Genomic DNA, 20,782 nt, shown 5'->3' with positions numbered 1-20,782 from the left:
TGAAGAGTCTGTTGAGGTACTCAATGTGTTCATCCAATTAACAAGTTTATATGGAATCAAATGGCTGAGTTGATAAAACTGCTAATGCTAGGCAGCTCCTAAAAACAGAAATTGTTCTTTCAATGGCAGGTCCTCTATCAAAAACAAAAATCTGTGAACGCAATTTATGTTTTGTGTTTGTGCTCACCTGTTTCTTGATATGTTTTTGAGTTGCCTCCAAACCTGGGTAGGGTAAAGAAACCATTTCTTGAGTTGTTCACTTGATGGCATGCACCCTTAAAATTTCCAGGGTCAAAATTGTGTGAAATAGCAAACCCAGTGCTGGGTGTAAAGGATTGCGATTAGATTTAACCCAGCATGATGGGTCATGATTTTGATCCAACAAGGGTAAAACCTACCCGCACTCATGAATTCAAGGATTGCCAGAATATCAGTATCGTTGTGATTAAAAATATTCATTTTATGACCAACATTTTCTAAATTCACTTCAACTCCAGAACACAAAACTGTCCATAATGGCAACCAGTTTGATCTCTTAATGCACACCCAAAGATAATCTTTCACCCAATCTAAAAAAGAACCCAAGCTTGGCAAAAAATGACCCCATCTGCTCAATACCCACAGCTACTCAGCGAACAGATTAGAAAAAAAAAAGCTGGATTTCATAATTACCTATGAGCACAGAGTATGAAATCCCACTCAAAAGCTGCTGCGGCTGCTTCCTGTTGAAAGAAACCGGCAGGCTCCCCTTTATTGATTCGGATGAAAAAGGAACAAAGGAATTGTTCTGCCCAGCCACCTTAAAAAAATGTGGTGGCTGTTGCTGTTATTGTGGAAAATATACATATATATGTGGACACTGTATGAATGTGACCATAAAAAGGCCTGATAAAATATGCAGGTTGTGTCCAAATACCAAATATAAAATAAATAAAAAAAAGAAACATGATGTAATAGGCTTGTTGTAAATTTAATGTACTGACTAAAGCTGACATTCAACTAGCACATTAAGGTACAAGATTAAATGTTCTTCATCCGACAAAACTATCAAAGACACAAAAATTGTGAAGGATGTAATAACCGCCGAGTAAATTGTGTTAAACGGTGTAAAAAAAAAAACACACCAAAATTAATTGAGCACTGAAACATACATACACATCTTAAGCAAATGTTCCCATTCGTCTCTGTGATGTGTGAGATTATGGGGACAATAATGCTGCCTCATTTTACCCTGATCATGTTTTATATCAGCACTGTAATAGCATTTCAATCAGCTATTAACTGGATGTGGATTTGCATAAGGAACTGACAATTTACATGATTTGACCGTAGTCCAGTTAATCACTACCAGCCCAAACTGTTGGTCTTTTAACACCGCAAGCTTTCCCATCAATGCTAAGACATGCCTGACATAAATGAGCAGTCGGGTTCATTTCCACCCTCAAACTTTTTTTTTTCCCCATCATAATTTGCAGCACTTTTTCTGGAACAGTTTTGCATCAAGATAAGCCTGGGTGTTTTTGGCTCCCTTGTCTCGGTGCCGGTCAGTGTGTGGGCATATTCAAAACTTTGGTGTGATTGTTATCTGATCCAGAATTCAGCTGGGGCTTTATGCTTCATAGGATCTTTCTGTAATCTAGTCCACTACGGTAGCGTTGATAGATTTCATATGCGCTGGTGTCTTTTGCGGTCGGAGGCGGGGGCAAGAGGTTGGCAAAGGCGTCCTTGCTCTGGTGTTGGTGATTTATAGGCTAATCCTTGACAGCAACTGATATTCCAAATGCAAACGTTAAAAAAAAAAAAACATATCTACCTGTACCCTATTTTCCGGACCATTAGGCGCACCGTAGTATTATTATTGTATGTTTGGAATCTGAGTTAAGCAGCAAAATCCACCTGTTTTTTTTTTTGCCATCTCCGGGGGCGGACATTTTGCCACTTTCTATCAACTGAAAATGAGATAGTTGCTTAGGGCTTAGGTAATGAGCAATCACAGCTCACCTGTTTTCTGAAACTGAATCGTGGATTTTACTGTTTAACTCATATACCACAAACAAAATATCAATCAGAATGTCATATTTAGACCATTGGAACTATTTATAATATATTATTGCCAAGAAAACATTTGGGTTGACTTCCCCTTGACCTAAGGTGCTCAAAAAGGCTATCAAGAGGACAGTAGAGGTTAAAATACATTTATAATAGTCACCCTGTATGCTGAAACTATAAACCAAAACATCAGTATACATGTCAGTGACAAGAATGGTCCAAGAAGAAAAGTTTCCTGTTTGTTATATCACCGTCCTCACCGTACATTTTGTGGGGTCGTACATGTCGCTTTGAAGGCTGCTGTATTGCATATGCATATTGTGTAGTTTTTGATTCATATTTCTTTTAGCGGTGTCCTAATTATACTGATAACTGTAATTTGGTCAGGATTTTGGTCAGGATGTGACATTTCATACCATTTATTCCATATTCATTGATTTGTATTTCGATATGGCTGGCATTTATCAGTTATGAACAATCTCTCTATTTATGCTGCAATCACATTTGCAGATATCTGATTTGAAAACGCCTCACTGATGGCGTAGTGGTACACTCGCCTGAGTTGTGCGCGGGCAGCGTGGGATCAGTTCCCACTAAGTGACGGTGTGAATGTGGGTGTGAATGATTGTTCGTCTCTATATGTGCCCTGTGACTGACTGGCGACCAGTTCTGCGGTTGGTCCGCCTTTCGCCCAAAATCAGCTGCGATAGGCTGCAGCAACTCCCGCGACCCTCTTTGGGTGTTAAAAATGGATGTGTGATTTGAAAAGAGGTCTTATCCGAAAGTATCCAATTTCATGCGGTTTTCTTGTCAGGCAGCTCCGACCCATGTCCATATTGTGCAACTTGGAGGAAAATAATGGGAATTGTACCACTTGAACCATGTCCGTCACTCCAGTCAATGATGTTGTCACGAAAGAATGAGACACTAATTAGTTATACAGTGTGACCACCGAAGCAGTCAAGGTTCTGTCTTTGGTTCATCCTACATCTTGTCTGTATGAGCGGATAACGTGGATGCTGCCAAAGATAAACTATATTGACTGAAATTGAGCAATGATCTAATATTTGAAGGGCTGAGGGACAAGAGAGGATGGGAAAACACGGATCCTACAAAATGCAATTTTATGATACATTTCTAACTCATACAGCTCTCTGAGGTATTTCAAATATAGAAACACATTGTGCATTGTTATCATACGTACCTCATGTAAATGTTTAGCTCCCATTGTCTATTCTACTGTCCCAGCTTTGCCTTGAGATGCAGAAAAAAAAATGAACACATCACTGTTTAACCAAACTATTTTATTCATTCATTTTCGGTACAGCTTGTCTTCAGTCGGGTTCGCCAATCAAAGGGTACATTTTATCAACATTTAAAATGTTGATAAATTATCTTCATCATAAGTTTACTGAAAATTGAGGTGTTTGACTTTTCTGTTTTGTGTGCAACGTGTTTGCTGATAGGAACCAAATTTAGTCAACTTTCTATGTCCGGTGTTGCCATGAGTCTAATGCTGTTATTGGCTACTTATGCTATACTGTTATTCTGGACAATTTGGCCTGTACTCAATTTGGTCCATGTCAACGACAACTGGAAACCTGTACCAACAGTATTAACCTATCCAATTTTAATCAGCTGGGATTTCCATGGCATCCAATAATCCAGACAGCTGCTCATATTCAAACATGTCACTTTGTGATATCTCTGAATGCTCTTGCCAGACCAAATGCCTGTTGTCAAATCATTAAAAAAAAAAAAAGAAGCATGCCATCTTTAGAACTTCTCTGATAAATATTTCAGTTTACAGTTGTTTTGCTTATCATTATCGGTGTATTGCTAGTGGCTTTAAAAGATGTGTTGTCGGAGATAACGACGTGAACACATAATGTGACAAAAGAACTGAACGAGATTTGTTGTGTGATCTCTGCAGAAGTGCCTGTAACCATGACAGCAACTTTACATGCTGAAGGCATAGTGCATGAGCATTCCTCTTGCGCACACGTAACGCACAAACGCACACTTTTGCATGTATTTGTTACGCAAATGATCTCCACACACATACACACACACACACACACACACACAGAGCCACACTTTTCATACCAGGCTTTATAGCACACATAGACTTGTCATCTACATATCAAAAAGATGAGTAAAGTAATGGCAAAAGCAGCACTGTGCTGACACTGGCGTTACATTGTATCGTAAAAGTTTGGATATTAAATCTCCGCTCATGTAGCTCGGGCCGTAAATGGGTTTCAGCTTGAATGGGGCTGTCTCACAGAGCAGAAATGCCATATTCATATAGCAGCGGGAGCGGCTTCTCCTGTCTCCGGGGGATTCCAGAACCTCACCATGCTGATAGACTTTTGAGCCCTGGGGGCGCCATACGGGCTCAAGAGTCCTCAGGGGAGTAAGACCCCATAGTCAGCCTCGTTTCTTTTTCTTTTTACATTAGGCTAGCATCCACACAGAGAGTCTCTCTTGGCCGCGCCGTCCTTTAACAGAGTGGGGTTGAGACATCATGTCTGCATGCTAAATTGGTTGCTCCTCGGCGATGGTGACATTTCGGCTGCTACTTATTATGTTCTCTCATGCACTGTTCTTCCAGTGGCTCTCAACCTCTCTTTGAGCATTTCAGGTCAGGAGAGGGCTTTTTGTCACGAAAATGAAATTGGAGTCTATTATAAAGCCAGAATGCAGTGCAGTAAATCTCAGCATGCTATTAACTGCCCATTGTACCAGCAGACATGTAATTTGGAAAAGTGGGATCTCTAATTTTCACTTTAGAATTTTTTATCCAACACTGTTAATTTATATATGACAATCTCGGACTATAAATTAGCTTTTTATCTTTTTACCTGACAGGGTTAGACCTTGAAAATGATGAGCAAGTTCAGACTGCACCAACAGTCCTGCACCTTCAGACACCGTCCTAACCTTTCATCTAGCTTGCCTGAGCGTCGTAATGAATACTGGAAAAGGTTGAAAAGTCTTCAGGGTGGCTGTCAGACCAAACTTCCTTTTTGGGCCAATGTTTTCAATCACCCTCAGCAAATATCTCATCTGTATCCCTTTTCAGAGCACTCCCACTTTGTACCTCAGTGTTGCTCAGTGACCACAAGAAAACACGATCGTGTCACGCAACGCCCACTGGGATGTTGTCCTTTGAAATATTTCAAATGATTTCATTTCATCTTCAAAGGATGCTATTTTGAATTTCAAATTTTACTTGCGTGAAAAGATTCCATTCAGAACCTGAACAGAAACATTGAGCATTTGTTTAAGAACTTTTCCAAAAAACTTTCTATTTGCTATCTATTTATTTAACTTTGCATTTTGAATGAAATGTTTTCTTCTGTCCATTCACATACTCATAAGGCAATTGCTTGTTGTTATTGTTTGCAATTTTTTCTTGTCGGTCCACTTCAGCATTTGGCAGAGTGGCTGTTTTTGCAGCGGCCCCAATGCTTAGCAATGCATCCAGCAACACTGTGCAGCTTTCCTTACCTTTTAGATTTGATGGACTGGACTCGGGTCATGGCTTGAATGTGACTCCGTATTTTTGCCTTGCCTAGCTGATCAAGTCATGGCCAAAGAATCTCAATGTTCGGGCAGTTACTTTTCAAATCAGCCCCACTGCAAAGTGCAGAAGGGCCTGCTCACAGACATATTGTCAGATTTAGGAAGATACAATCACTAAAGATTTACTTGGATTTGTCATTTCTATTTCTTGTGTGTGGACAGGTACTCCACAAAGCCAACTATTTCTGTACAGGGGGACAGGGACTTGGGCCAGTGCGCCAATGGCAACACCCCCCCCCCCCCCCCCCCCCAAAAAAATAAATCTGTGAATCTGCAGGTGGCGAACTGCTCGTATGAGGGTTGACTGTTTACTGTCAGCCAATAAAGTCACTTCAACATAACATGTGTGACGACATCAGCACAAGCGTCTGTTGTGACATATGAATTCCTTTTTGGTGCGACTCTGATGCCGCCATTCAAATGTAATTATCTCACACGAATCCAAAGTTGAAAAGCAACTTCACAGACTGGCTGCTCAGTCTCTGAAGGCAATGCCCTCCACTTCAATTCACATCACCACACATATCACGACAGTAGGTGCCATTCTCCCAACAGCTCATTTATCTTGACTCACCTTCATACGCTGAAGCCACTGCTGGCACTAGAATAGAGCAGTTCTTCACACAGTCCCGGAAATGTTTAGCTTGTTTGGTTTCAGCTCTATTAAACAGCCTGTGATCGAGTTGGGCTTTATTCAACTGGGACCTTTTAGAGAAGAGAGAACATGGCAGCAGCAACTCACCTACAACGTTGTTCTAAAATAGGAAAGCACATCTTTTTTTATGAAGAGAGAAAGAAGTGTCCTCAAAATTAGACCGTGTGTATTAAAACAACTGCATAGCTTAGTTTAGTTCGCTTAACAGCCTCTGTGTTGTGCTACCATAGCCCGTTAACGAACACAAACACTCCAGACAATATAACCGTACTCAGAACAATATATTCTTTATCCTCTGTGAAGCACATTTAATCTTAATGCCACATTGATGAGAGGAATTGAGACTTCTCAATGATCATGTAACTGTATCTCAAAATGGCTGGTACTCCAGAAATCGCAGCACAATGGCCGTCATGTAGTGTTAAAAAAACGGTTTAATTGCTTTTAATTTTATTTATGACATTACTGTACCACTCTATCTCAATTTGAACGCTTGCGAGAAGGTCCATCATTTTCAAAAAATGTTTGTGTTGTAAATGGTAGTTGTGTTTTTTTTCCTTTTCTTAATCTTTTTTTTTTTTTTGCATGTGCTTATTTCTATTGTTGTCGTGTCATTTGGATAAGTAAACTTAACTGACAGTGATGTTTCCCCAAAAGTCTTTTGGAAAGCAATATCATTAACTATCCGTTGGCTTGTTTACTGTATTCAATTGAAATGCCTCAGTGGCATTTCTCATTTTCTCATCATCATGTTCATTTACCATAAAATTAAAAATGTCAATTACGAAACAGAAGAGCAATTCGCTGAACTCTCCAGGAAGTATTCTGAAGTACTCTCAAGTGGGGTGTGACTCTGTAACCCCTTTCCAAGACAAAATTAGTGCACCTTTAACCATGTCATTACAGATAAATGCAGACATTGGATGAAGCATTGACCTGAAAACATTGTGACTGTCGGTCACAATGTTTTGGTGCATCAAAACCTACCTGAGTGTCCTCAACATCACTAAAATGCCAGCTTTGAACCAAAAAGTAGTTTGGTTAAGTGATTTGTGCAGCAGACCAGGACTGGATTTCATCCACCACTCTTTTTTTGCTGAGTCAACACTGACGAAGCAAAGACCTGCCAAGATAATGTTAGATTAACTCTTTTAAAATGAATTGACTTTGCTTTTTAGAGCCAACATTTGCATTTCAAACCCACATTTTCTTTTCTTTAACTGTCTTATTCAAATAATGTCACTACTTCTTAATCACCATAGATATTCTTGCCGGTAAGATCTCCTTTGAATATTAGCGTTTCCCATTGTTCAAGCCTGTTCTTATTATTGAACATGAGTGATGAAACATCACTTGATAAACTATTCAAATAAATGGTCAACGCAAGCAACTAATTTATAGCTGGCCTACCATTACACCACTCTATTTGTAGAGCACTTTAAAAACTAACTAATGTCGTGTTTAATATAGCATAGCACGCTAACTTACTACCATACAGGTTGGTACGACTTGGACACAATCGAACTTCTTCTCATGAATGACCAACTCTTTTAAGATGTGAAACTCTGCCGCCTACATAACTCAACTCAAATTTATTCAAAGAGCACAGCCGCATACAAAGTGCCGCACCTAAAGTAAAAATCGGACATTAAACCAAGACAGTTAAAACAATAAATTAAAAACATAAAAACAGTAAGAATGCAGTCTCATGCTGAGACGAAGGAGAAAGAATAAAACTCAGTGGAGAGAGAGGGAGGTCATTCCAAAGAGAATTCCTTTCCTCGTCCCTGCAAAAATCATTCCTTGAATTCCAGTACAATTTTATTACTTTTCCAAAAGTAAACAATCCAATTCGATGTAATCACTTCCAATTTCTAATTAGGACAACCTCTGGAACCTGTGCCAAATTGTATATTGTCTTGATCTTGAATAAAATATTATGGTTATATTTGCCTAAAGCTGAATTTAATGCTGCTGTTGTTTGTTCACCCTTGCGTATTTCAACACGTGCCAGGTTCTCATAGTCACAATAAAATAAAATAAAAAAATACAAAATTGTCGGCAACTAGCTAACCATGCCATTGGCGACGAGTCATCAGGCTTCAAACATAATTGTGGAATAGTAAGGAAGAAAGGAAAAAAATTGCAGAAGGGCTTTCGCTTCATTTCATTCAGCAACAAGTTTTTGTGATAGTCATCATTTTAATTTTGTCCAGCCAATATATTATTGGTCCACAATTCTGTCAAGGTTTCTATTAAATAATTTGAACTGGGTTCTTCGATTACTTTTTGCTTTAGTGCTCCAAAGTCTAATATTTCCTGTAAATTTGCCATTGTCGGGGATCGGTCCATTGAAATCTCTCTGCATTTGGGATAGTATATGATCTTAAGCTTGGATAGTTGCATAGTTTATATGCATAGTTCACGTGGTAAATCCAAAGTGGACATCTATTTCAATAAATCTGTTTTACAAGGGTGGCCCGGTAGTCCAGTGGTTAGCACGTCGGCTTCACAGTGCAGAGGTACCGGGTTCGATTCCAGCTCCGGCCTCCCTGTGTGGAGTTTGCATGTTCTCACCGGGCCTGCGTGGGTTTTCCCCGGGTGCTCCGGTTTCCTCCCACATTCCAAAAAACATGCGTGGTTAGGCTGTTTGAACACTCTAAATTGTCCCTAGGTGTGAGTGTGAGCGCGGATGGTTGTTCGTCTCTGTGTGCCCTGCGATTGGCTGGCAACCGATTCAGGGTGTCCCCCGCCTACTGCCCGGAGACAGCTGGGATAGGCTCCAGCACCCTCGTGAGGATCAAGCGGTACGGAAGATGAATGAATGAATGAATGTTTTACAAGGACTGAAATGGATCCGGGATTCAATTTAGGATTTATGATGCCTGGATTATGAAAGATAATCACCGTCTGTTAAGTGCACGAGAACTGGAATCAAAAAGTGTTTGAAGGGGGCATGTTAATTGTTTTTTTTTTTTTAAATAACTGTAATAGCGGTTACTGCAGCCATGAAGAGAGATGAATAATTTTGGAACTGTTTTCCTGCAAGACATAAACTCCAATTTAGGTCAGCTTTTTGGGATGTGTATTTTTATGAGTTACCCAAATGGAGAATGGTTGCAGCTGCTCTGTGGTGATTAAAATGACACATCATGTGGCGTGTACAAAGTGCTGCTAGGCTAGCAGCTGAGTCAAAAGGAAGAAACATTCAGTGAAGTGGTCTTTTTTTTTTTCACTGCATTTGTGATCCCCGTCTTCTCTGTATTTGCGGATTGTTTTTTAAAAAGTTCTGTATTGTCCCTTAAAATTCTGAACGGAAATTGATTTGCATTGTATTATTCAAATTGCTGTTAAGGCCATAATTCTCTCTAATTACATGGCGCAAGATGTGAGTGCTATGAATTCATGCATTTCATTTTGCAGACTGACAAATGAATCACACAATCTGAATAATAGATATGAAAAGAGATGCAAAAGCACTCTTAGAGTTTCCAAGCATAATAAATAATTATGTTAAGCTTAAATGTGCATATATACACAATGAGATGCCGTCTTGTTTCACAGTCAAGGTGAATCATATCCTGTCGTGGTGGTAGCCTGTGCGCAACCGCTTTGGCAGCAACGAAGACGCAAACTGAAACCTCTTGGAATTGATCTGCAAGGTGTTGAAGAAAGCATATTTTATTTTCAGTGTAACCTTTCGGTGAACTGCCAATTTAATTGCTGTGATAATCCTCATTTGCGAGATGTGCCAATAAGATTGGAATAAATGTCGACATTTCGACGATCCTTATGAATCCACACTGTGCGTGCGGTAGGGTCACTATTTGTGTGAGGCAGACAACTACAGAGCGGTGAACAAGAGTTTAGCACACAGTGACAGCGACATCGAAGCAACAACAATCTTAGCACGGGTGTCTTTTCAACTGTTAACAGGTCTTAGTTATGTATTTCTTTGGAGTCAAAAAAGAATAGATGCCATCAAGGAGGGCGGCACGGTAGTTGACTGGCTAGCACAGTGGTAGGGAACTCAGGTTCCATGATCAATTGAATCAGGTGTGTCGGAGTAAAGGTCATTGGTTCAAATCCAGGCCCCGCTCTACCTGTGTGGAGTTTGCATGTTGTCCCCGTGCCTGCGTATGTTATCTCCGGGTACTCCGGTTTCCTCCCACACTCCAAAAACATGCATGGCAGGTTAATGTCACACTCCAAATTGTCCCTGGGATAGGCTCCTGCACGCCCCGCAACCCTTGTGATCAGAAAATGGATGAATGGATGTCTTGTTTTCCCTCATATGTCTCACAAAATGGTCCTCTGTTTTTTTTTTTTTTTTTTTTTTGAAAAAAACCTTTTCTATTCTCGGTTTTATCCATGGTTTGCCCACCGGGGGTCGAGTAGCTCAATAAATATTTGGCCAGGTGTCACCACATCAATGCTTGTGACATATATTGAGTGACTTTTTTTTTTTATGTTAACGTTACAAGAGAACCTTTATGTTCAGATTTAGTTATGTTTGAAAAACAGATCAAATAACGTTTGCAGGCCCCTGAAATAGAACTTCACCAAAAAAGCTTTGTGCTTTTCACTTTGGTGCATTATTCAACACCATTATTCATGGATCATGTTTTAAATAGTCAAATGTCAGCTGTCTCTGCCCTGATACCTCTGCAACAGTTTTCTTTTTTTGCAATGATTGTTTGGTTTTACCTCTGCCAAGCAGGTGTGGGAGTTGCGTTCTGGCAGCTTTTGGAAGGAAACCACAATTGAGATAAAAGTAGACACTAGACGTTTAAGTATGTGTGTGAACTATGTTTACTGTGGTTAACCAGCTTGCACTTCGAACCAGGGTTATATTTTCACGCGCTGGGGCTCCACTCATACGTTCGCACAATACTTATTCCAAGGCTGTTTATTCAGAGCTTGTATCTCCTTCAGTGCACACAGTTTGAACAAAAGTATTGAATTCTTCTGTTATTCAGGGGTCAGGTGAAAAACACTTGCGCAGTGTACATAAAATGTTTTTGTTTTTTAAATATTCTGACTTTAATTGTGTTGTATACAAGAGAACGTGTACTATGTATTCTTCATTGAGTTGAGTTGATTGAATGATACGATACTTTCATTGCATTTGTCCTTTAAGCTGTGGCTGACCTTTTGCCTATTGTTTTGGCCATTCGATCTTCATTGCTCTCTGGTCAGAGTGCTTAGCGGGAGATTAACTGAATTTTACAGCCCTGAACTAAATCACGCCGAGAAACACAATGTTTTGGGGGAGTTTGAAACTGTTACTATTGTACTGTTCAGGGTCGTTTGAAACCATTTGTGTGCCAGGTCTGTGTTGTCATACAAGAAAAAGTAAGGTATGGACACCCCGAGGCTCTGCGGAGCCCTATATAACGAGGCGACTTGAGGCGCAAACCCGTGGGCCACTTTTCAAAGTCGATTGTGTTAATTCAAGTTTGAACGTGAAACATTTGACCTTTTCCAATCAAAAGTCACTGTTTTACTTCTTCCTCACTGTCCTAGCCTGGGAATTGTCCGGAAGTGACCCACAGGAGTCTACCCCTCAAAGAAATTACGTCACTATCAGAAGGTGGGAAATGTTCAATTTAGGCCCCATTATCCGTATGAATGTACCCCTGAATCCTAACTTTTGATCTGACCGAAACATTTCAGTTTGATGAAGGTCCCTTTTCTGTTCCAGAATGAATCTGAAGGTTTATAAATAGCATGTTTGGAAGAGTTTGAAAGCCTTAGCCCAAGCCCCCTTTCAACTTGTTGTAAATTTTCAGTTCCCCTCAGTACAACCAGTTAGACATGAACAGAGGCCTGTGTGAAATCTTTCATTCCGAATATGTCTTGTTATGACATGGAAACCCACCGCGAATAAAGCCAAGCGTCCTCTCTCTCTCTCTATTTTTTTTTTTTTTAATGGCTCAATTTAGCTGTTGCAGCTTTTAATTTGGTGCGATTTGTAGTCCGGAAATTCAGTTGGGTTTTATACACAGAAAAGTAACTCCACAGAGGTAATATTTTCTCAAAGGTTTATCAGGTTTACACGGGGGAAATCACCAGGATGCTTAAGTGCTGCTTTCACAGCTCAACAGAAATGGCCACCTACAGGAATATTCAAAAGAATGCAAAGGAACACTAGCATGAAGACAACAAGTGCATTAACAGTGGCCTTTTAACGCACATGCACACCGATCCAATCCGCTCACTTCACTCTTAATTATCAAGGATGCTCCAGTCATCAATTTTTAAGCGCACTCAAGGCTTTGCTTGTGGTATTTTTAAGGGGGAGCTTTATCTACTGTAAGAACATTGTCTAATTTGGAAATCTGTGAAATAATTGATTGTGACTCCAGAGGCAGTTTAATTGTTGTATTTACTCCAGAACTGCCGTGTCTGAGAAAGTTCTTGCCTGGCCCGAATTTGTGTTTGTGGAGCCGCAGCGATTTGTTCCTGCCACCGAGGTTGAGATTGCAAAACCAAGCAAATTTGTTTTAAGCCCAGTTAGTTTCTGATATCCATGAAACTTTGTGGATTTGATAGGTACGTGCAGCGCAATAAAGCATCACATACTGCGCTCACTGGAATGGAAATTTGGATTTAAATTTAAATTTGCTTTCAATGGAACCATCAACCTCCTGACCACATAAAGCAAATGGTATTCTCACATTCGCATTCTACCGCATTATCAAGCACACGGTATACGTTGCAACTTTAAGTATCTATGTGTAGGAGGAAATCATTTTTATTCCATTTTTAGTAGTAGCTCTATGCAGAATGAGATTTTTTTCCCCCTTCCTCAATGGTCGTCAGTTGATTTAGTGCACTTAGTTATGCAGTCTTACAGACAAAAAGTCTCGGCATCGGTCGTCAAACTCGATGGCATTTCAGGGATGGTATCGATTGGCGTAAAGCGAAGCACCTCAATAACATGATGTGATGACAAGACTGAGCATCAAAACAAATGCTCTCGACGTGGGACAATCCAAGCATTACTTGAAGAAAGGCAAGGTGTCCGGTGTGCAGGGTGAAGCAGGGCTGTCCTATTTCAAAGGGAGAACTAGCCAAAGTGATACAGGAATCAGCGGCGGAATCAGCTGGGTTGCTCGTCAGCTCCTCTGTAATGGAAAAGGGGTCTATTGGATCTCATTTTACGTATCATTAATACTAAATTGATGCCATCAATCCTAATGACGATGGCTCCCCTATTATCAGACAAGCAACGGGGAAACTTACGTTCGCTCAGATTAATTATTTTCCCTAAACATTAAAAAACAAAAACAAAAAAACCCATCTGTTTGGTCTTGAGAAACCAGTGTTGTACAAAACAAGGGGCTTTGGGGCCTGTAGCTTGACAGTATCGATCGCTAAACTACTTAACCTCATTGTGTTGTAACTAAGCGTCATAGATGCCGAGCAATGAATGCTCACATACAGCCCAGTACTTGATATGGTAAGGAAGGGGAGGAAAATCCACAATGACAAAGTTAAAGATCCATGACCAGACATGCTCTAACCATATGACCAAACTAGTAGAAGAGATTATTTGAAGCACAGAGGGCATTAGGGTGAGATGATCATGGATATGTCCTTGAACTGCATTCATCACTCATCCCCCCACCCCCTTTTCGCCTCCTACCATGTTTATGTGCACACCATGATATGCAGTCATTAAAAGGATTTACTTTCACACAGACGCATCATGAAGGTAGGTCACTGAACAGTAAGCACGAGTTACCACGGAGACATGCAAAAACGGGTGCCGTTTGTGAACAGTGAATTGAAATGAAACTGCTGAATTCATGCCTTAATAAAACCAAACCTTCAAAATTCCTAAGCTGTTGAAATGTTTGGACATCATTTTAAAAGGTTAACGCAGCTTCATTTGTCCTTTTGTATATTCCAAAATAAATTCTAGATACTGTATTACTGTGTATTTCCATACAAAAGGCTCCAAAAGATGCAAATGATGCTATCCCAATTTTCAGCACACTTACATTGGGGTACAGCACATATCAAAAGTGTAATTTAGAAGTGGAGACATACTGTCCAGTGACTTGTTGAATGAGAACATAGTTTTGCAGTGAAATGCAAGCTAACTATTTTTTTTGACAGTTTGGTTTGTGTATTTTGTACTGACAGTTACCGGCAAATACGTTTCTATTTAAATTACATTGTCAGTGAGACACATTTTTATTTGAATGGGTTGTCTGATTATCTAAAAATGACTGTTCACGACCATGTACAGTATGAAACGGCTTACAGGAATACACCTTGGCCCCAAAGTCAGAGAGTGATTGACACTCTCTGATTGATATTCTTTACATTAATTTGAGATTTTGGGCTCTATTTTCATAGACAGGTAGCCATGCGCTCGGTGTGAAAACAGACGTCTCCATTTTCGTGCTGGGGCAAGTCTAGTTTATAAGGTTTGGGACTGCGTTGTGCCTCGATGGGTGCAAGGCAGTCTCCAATTGCCCACGTTTCCTCCGATGCCGACTACATCATCCGCAAGGGGAGATCTTGCAGTTTTCTGTATCAATGCACTGTGCCAGCAAGTCACTTTCTGCTTCCGCAATGTGAAGCGCTGTGTGTACTTCAACTTCCTGTCTCGATTCGATGCATGTCTATTTTTAGGAATATCTGTAACCCAACTGGAGAACACCAACAGAATGGCGGGAGCCGCTTCGATTGGCTCGGAGTCGGCTGCGTTGCATCCCACAATGGTCTAGAAAAATATGAAAAGAAAGAAAAATCCACCCATCTGCACAGTTAGACTTCCTTTTGTGCTAGACTTGCACTGGGCAATAGGGCCCTTTGTTTTCAGTACATAAAGATCCATAGAGAAAACTGGGATAAGAGAGGATGGGAAAAAACAACTCCCAAACCATGCTCCCATGGCGGGGGGCACAGTGTGGAATCTGGAAAAAAAAACACCTCAGCACCTGGCCCCATAAAAAACAAAACAAAAAAACAAAACAACAGATACAGAAGACTTGCACATGTGGGATGTTGGTTAGTATCTACCATTTGCTCATACAGACCAAAATTCCAAGATGTCAACGGGTCATTGTCACCATGATGTTTCAAATGCTGACACTTGCCCGAAAACCTGGAATTAACATAAATTTCAGGTCTTCAGAAACTTAGCCACTCTTGCCTCCCTTGAGTCTCGACAGATATGTTGACGAACTGGAGCTTGTGTTATTTGTGTATATTCCCATGAATAATAGCCTCTAAACTGCTTTGTTTCGACTTGTAGAAATATTTTAGAACGTTTCGTCCCATTTTCATTAAATTCATCATGAAACCAGAATTATGTGTCTGTTTCATGGGATTGCATTTAGCTGTGCCAAAGTAATTTGTTAATAACTTGACCTAATGACTTTTCCGCCAGGGAGAAACATTAAGTCAGGGTTATGCATTAAGGTCTTGGTTCACACTTTCTACCTTTCATTTTATATTTGCAAGTGAGTACAATGTGTTTTATTCATCTTCAACTCAATGTGAAAGAATATGGTGACATTGTTTCTCCATATATGTCAAATATGTTGCCTGAAGACATAAATGAGTCACGTCTGCATGCATGCATGCAACCAGGTCTCACTAAAGCAGTGGCAGCCCCGTTGCCAGTAGGCTACTTTGTGAGCATTTTCTGAAAAATACATCTATCAATATTGACACAGGCCACACTGTACACATTATGATCAGTGTTGCAAGAAGTGTTTTGATTGCCTCAGGTTGGTGTAAGCTTTGATACCGGTACTTGCACAGCATCACGCAGGGTGACGTCATGCAGTCAGAAGAACTGAATAGAAAATCTGGACCTTTGACCAACGTTTGAAGGGTCGGAGCAGGACCGACAAGGACATGTGAATTCTTTTATCGGTGTCTTTCAAAAGCGCATGTGTGGTCTCTATATGCCACGATAGCCTGAATGCCGGTGTTTCATGACTTCTTCGTCCTGCCATACATTACTGTCGTGGTCAACATGCTTCCTGCTCAGTATGATGGAGGGCAAAAGGTTTTTGTCATGTTGTCTGTATTTCCATCATGAATTGAATATGAGTTGAGGAACTGTTGCATTCAAGCATCACCAGTCGTGATGGATGTCGTGTGGAAAGTAAACAGTGACTTTAAGATTTGCGTATGATTTATGTAGTGGATTACCAAAGAACAGTCCAAAGAGGTTGTAGAGCGCAGGCTCGACCTGTAACCTTTATTGTCTGTCTCTTTTTCCATTTGTCACCCCTTGACAACCCAAAGCAGAGACCACTGCAAAGATGCACTTAGTGAGGTAGGACACACGTCTTCTGAAAATGAAGGGCACCTCAGGTAAGACCGAGGCATGTTCTCAACGGGATTGGCTCACAAAAAAACAAACAAGGGTGCTTGCCTCCAAACTACAAGCTCAGTTGTGACATGTGGATCCATTTAGATGATTGAAAGTGACAGCGACCATGTTTTGGTCTTTGCTTCACAATATGCTCGGGCTCTCTTCCCTGCTAATTTATTCAGGTCTTTGTCGGACAGAGGATTGCACCCCTCTCAAGATTTTCAGCTGCATCTCAATGGTTATGTTGCACTCTCATCAAGAAAACATTTGCTGAACACCAATTCTGATGTCTGGAAAGCTTTGCAAATCACAAAGCTTTGGGCAGACACTCATGCACTTTGGTGTCTGGAACCGCTCAGTCTAACAAATGGTCAAATGCAGGATTTTTGTTCTGCTCAGCATTTGGAAAACGATCACTCGCGTCACAGTGAAGAGCCACTTTCAAACCAGACGATGAAATCATGCTGAATACTGATCATTACATTTTTCTTTGGGAAAAATGAATAAATGTCCTCCTGCGTGGAATTGACTCATACCATGTAACACAAAGAATAGTGAAATGAATCGAGCATTTTGTACATTACACCGAGAGACTTCTGCATTTCATCATTACAACTACATGTAACTACGATACATTATGCTGCTCATTATTCTGAGAAAAGACAGAGCTGAAGCACAAAGTGCAGACCATCATCATTACTGACAGTACATTCATTGTATTTTTCTTTAACCGAGGACGAACGGAGCAAAGCTGATCGAGACAATGTTGCAACAAAAGAACTCATTTGCAAGTTAATCACGCTTAATCAGTTTGTCATGTTGGTGCCTAGTTGCTATAACAAAGGGATCGGGGGGCATGGGGGTTGAGACAAAGCGGGTTTTGAGCGGACAGAAAGGGCTGTGATGTTTTAATATCACTTTCAGTTACACGTTGTTGCTGGGTGAATGAGAATGAGGACCTTCAGAGTCAGTAATGGGGGTGATTATGGCTCAATATTCAGCACAATCAGCAGACCAAAATGCCAAGGATGCTACCCTGACTTTGTAAATCAACCACTGCCTCCTATAAATAAATAAATAGGAACACAAACAGATAAATGGTGAACAAGAGTGAGGATGCAATATCTATGGTCCTCTTCAGGTCAAAGGTAAATTTGTATTTCTGTACAATATATATATATATATATATACAGTACATATATATATATTTATATTACATTTTCTAAACTGCTTATCCTCACGAGGGTCACGGTCATGCTGGAGCCGAACCAAGCCATCATTGGGCAGTAGGCGGGGTACACCCTGAACTGGTCACCAGCTAATTGCACGGCACACATTGATGAACAACCATCCACGCTAACACACCTATGGACAATTTAGAGTGGTCACTCAACCTAAGACGCATGGTTTTGGAATGTGGGAGGAAACCGGAGTGCCCAGAGAAAACCCACGCTGGCACTGGGAGTACATGCAAACTCCACACAGGAAAGCCGGACCTCTGCACTGTGAGGCCCACGCGCTAACCAGTCGATCACCGGGCCACCCTTATTGACTGTCATTCATCAAATTGTTTAAGGAATCCTTGATTGTTTTTCATTTTGTATACGTAACACTATTACTATGGTAGTTGGGTACCTCTCCGCACTAAAGCCTGTCTACTGTATTACCAAAATAAACCTTGACCTGCGCTTCCCATGAATTTCCCCCAGCATGTATACATTGCAGATGCAGCGTTTTCCTGGAGCCATTAGAAATCTGGAGCATTACACATCATCTTTTATCAAAGCCATGGAGGTGAATTTCATGTGATAAATATTCTATCAGCTTCTCAAGGAGCTCTGCGTGTGCCGTGCATAGCCAAAGATTAGCCTTTGCCAAACCACAGGAACTAGGAATTGTGTCCAGTGTTTTGTCTAAAGGGGTGTTCACACGGCACACATTTGCATCGGTGCTGCACCGACGTATTTTGGTGCGATATATCTTAAACCGGTGTAAATTTTGTGGAGCGTTCACACGTAAAAAGCTGCTTACTCAAGAGAAGTGCGTTCACATGCCCCACTTGCGTTCACATGGCAGTTTCTGCGGCCATGCAATACGATAATACGAAAATAAAACATGCGCATGCTGAAAGTGTACTTCCTTTTCCCCGCCTTGTTTGTGACAAGGAAAAATCGGAAAACCGTGGTTTATACTTCTCCAGACAAATCAACGCTGTGGTCTATCAGACACCGTGAAAGGATGAGAGAGAGAAAGGAAAGATGACGGAAGCACAGCAGAGCACGAAAGCAACGCATTCAATACCCGTATGTAATCAACTCTTCTCATGCGTAGCGAGTCTACCCCTGTAGTGTTCACACGTCCAATTTTATATCGGCGCTGCCCCGCAAACTAGCATTTACTCCGGAGTAAATTTTTAAACCACCTCCTGAGCAGGGTTAAATTTGCTCCGGTTTAAGCTGTTTTCAGGGGCTACATCGGTATAACTTTGTACGTGTGAACGTTCGACGGGGGCAGCCTCGGTGCTACGCCGGCGTAAATGTTGCCGTATGAACACCCCTTAAGTGGTGTCAGTCTTGGTCCCCAATTTTCCCATGGTCACTCACAATTCTGTCTTATAGGTCAAACCAAGTAAATGTATTTTTCAAAACAAGTGGTGTAGAAAATGCATGGTGGATCATGTCCCCTCTCTGGAAATAAGGAAACAAGTAAGTAAACAAAAATTGGTAATTGACCTATTCCTCTGTTTAGAGCACAAACTGAGGTCGAACATGACAACTGCAGGTCGGGACTGCCGTTTCTGTCTGCTTTCAACCTAATTGACTTTATGTCATTGCCTTGTCTTTTGGCCTTTTGAGTGCATGTTAAGCGATGTTGATGCATTAGTAGAAAACACATTTACTACAAACTGTCAATGCAAAAGTGTTGTATTTTTGAGGTAAAAGGTATATCGTGAAAAGAAAAAAAAACATGTTAACACAGCATTTGATCATGGTGTCTTTATCTTGTCCTCATGTCACTTTTGATTTTGGGGAAACTATTTTGGTAGACAGGTGCACGTGCGCTTGGTGTAAAAACTGGTGCATTTTGGTGCCAGGGCAACTCTAGTTTACCGTGTTTGGGAATTTTGCAAAGCGCATTGCGCCTCGCTGGGTGTTCTGGCAGACAAAGGGCATTTTTCAGTACACGCTTATGATGCACGTGGCAATTCGATGACAGAAAGTAGACTTAAATTAAGACCAGCTAAAAGCAGGTCTAAGCTGTGGCGCAGGTGATGATTTGATGTTATTCAATTTGACTAGGCAGACAGATTCAGAGCTCTACGGATGTGTGTCGTGGATGTCATCATGTTTCACTGCTAAATATGACGTTAGCGTGGGACTATCTCTTTGAATCACTGTAGAAATCAATTCAATGAACAAATTATTATCATTTTCAAAATATTTCTGAAAAGTACCCCCCCCTCCCGACCGACAGCCGGCAAACTGCACAAGATAAAATGATTCACAGAGATGATAAGGTTAGTTATCATGTGCTTTAATAGAGAAAGCATGACTGGATGCTTCTCTAATATACCGTGGAACATATAACAGGAGGCAATTATCAATTATTCAGCTCATGGGCTGGAAATTAAACATAAAAGCAAAAAAGATATGAAGGGGATACAAGCAATTTAGGCATTATGTTCTGAAGCAGTTACTGATGTGCTATACCAGCTGCAAAACCTAATGCACTGTTTGGCCTAATTTTGTGAGTGTCTGCTGAAAAAAATGTGCATTTATTCATGAAAGTCTAGTCTAAATCTTTGCTTCATTTATCAGGCTATAAAATAATGACAAAGGCACTTCAGCTTTCGCCTGCACAGACATCATAACATTAAACATAAGCATTTATGATAACAAGGTCATAATTAATCCATTGGAGCAATTTGCCCACACCATCATCATCACCTTCACTCTTAACGATTCAGAACCAAATAAAGAACTTGGTGAAAAGGCCCTGGTGGAAGAAACGATCACGGCAGAATATTGTCAACAAGAATGACACCAAAATAAATCCAAACAGCTGAACATCCCTGTGGCTCTAAAGGTATTGGAATTTTAGAGACCGAAGTGATGGAAACTGACTGGAAGCCATTGGTCAAA

This window comes from Hippocampus guttulatus, chromosome 2, assembly GCF_054856545.1.
Source record: "Hippocampus guttulatus isolate MCC_2025c chromosome 2, RoL_Hgut_1.0, whole genome shotgun sequence".
Classification (NCBI taxonomy): Eukaryota; Metazoa; Chordata; class Actinopteri; order Syngnathiformes; family Syngnathidae; genus Hippocampus; species Hippocampus guttulatus.
The sequence above is the reverse complement of the archived record's forward strand: the minus strand, read 5'-3'. Positions refer to the sequence as shown.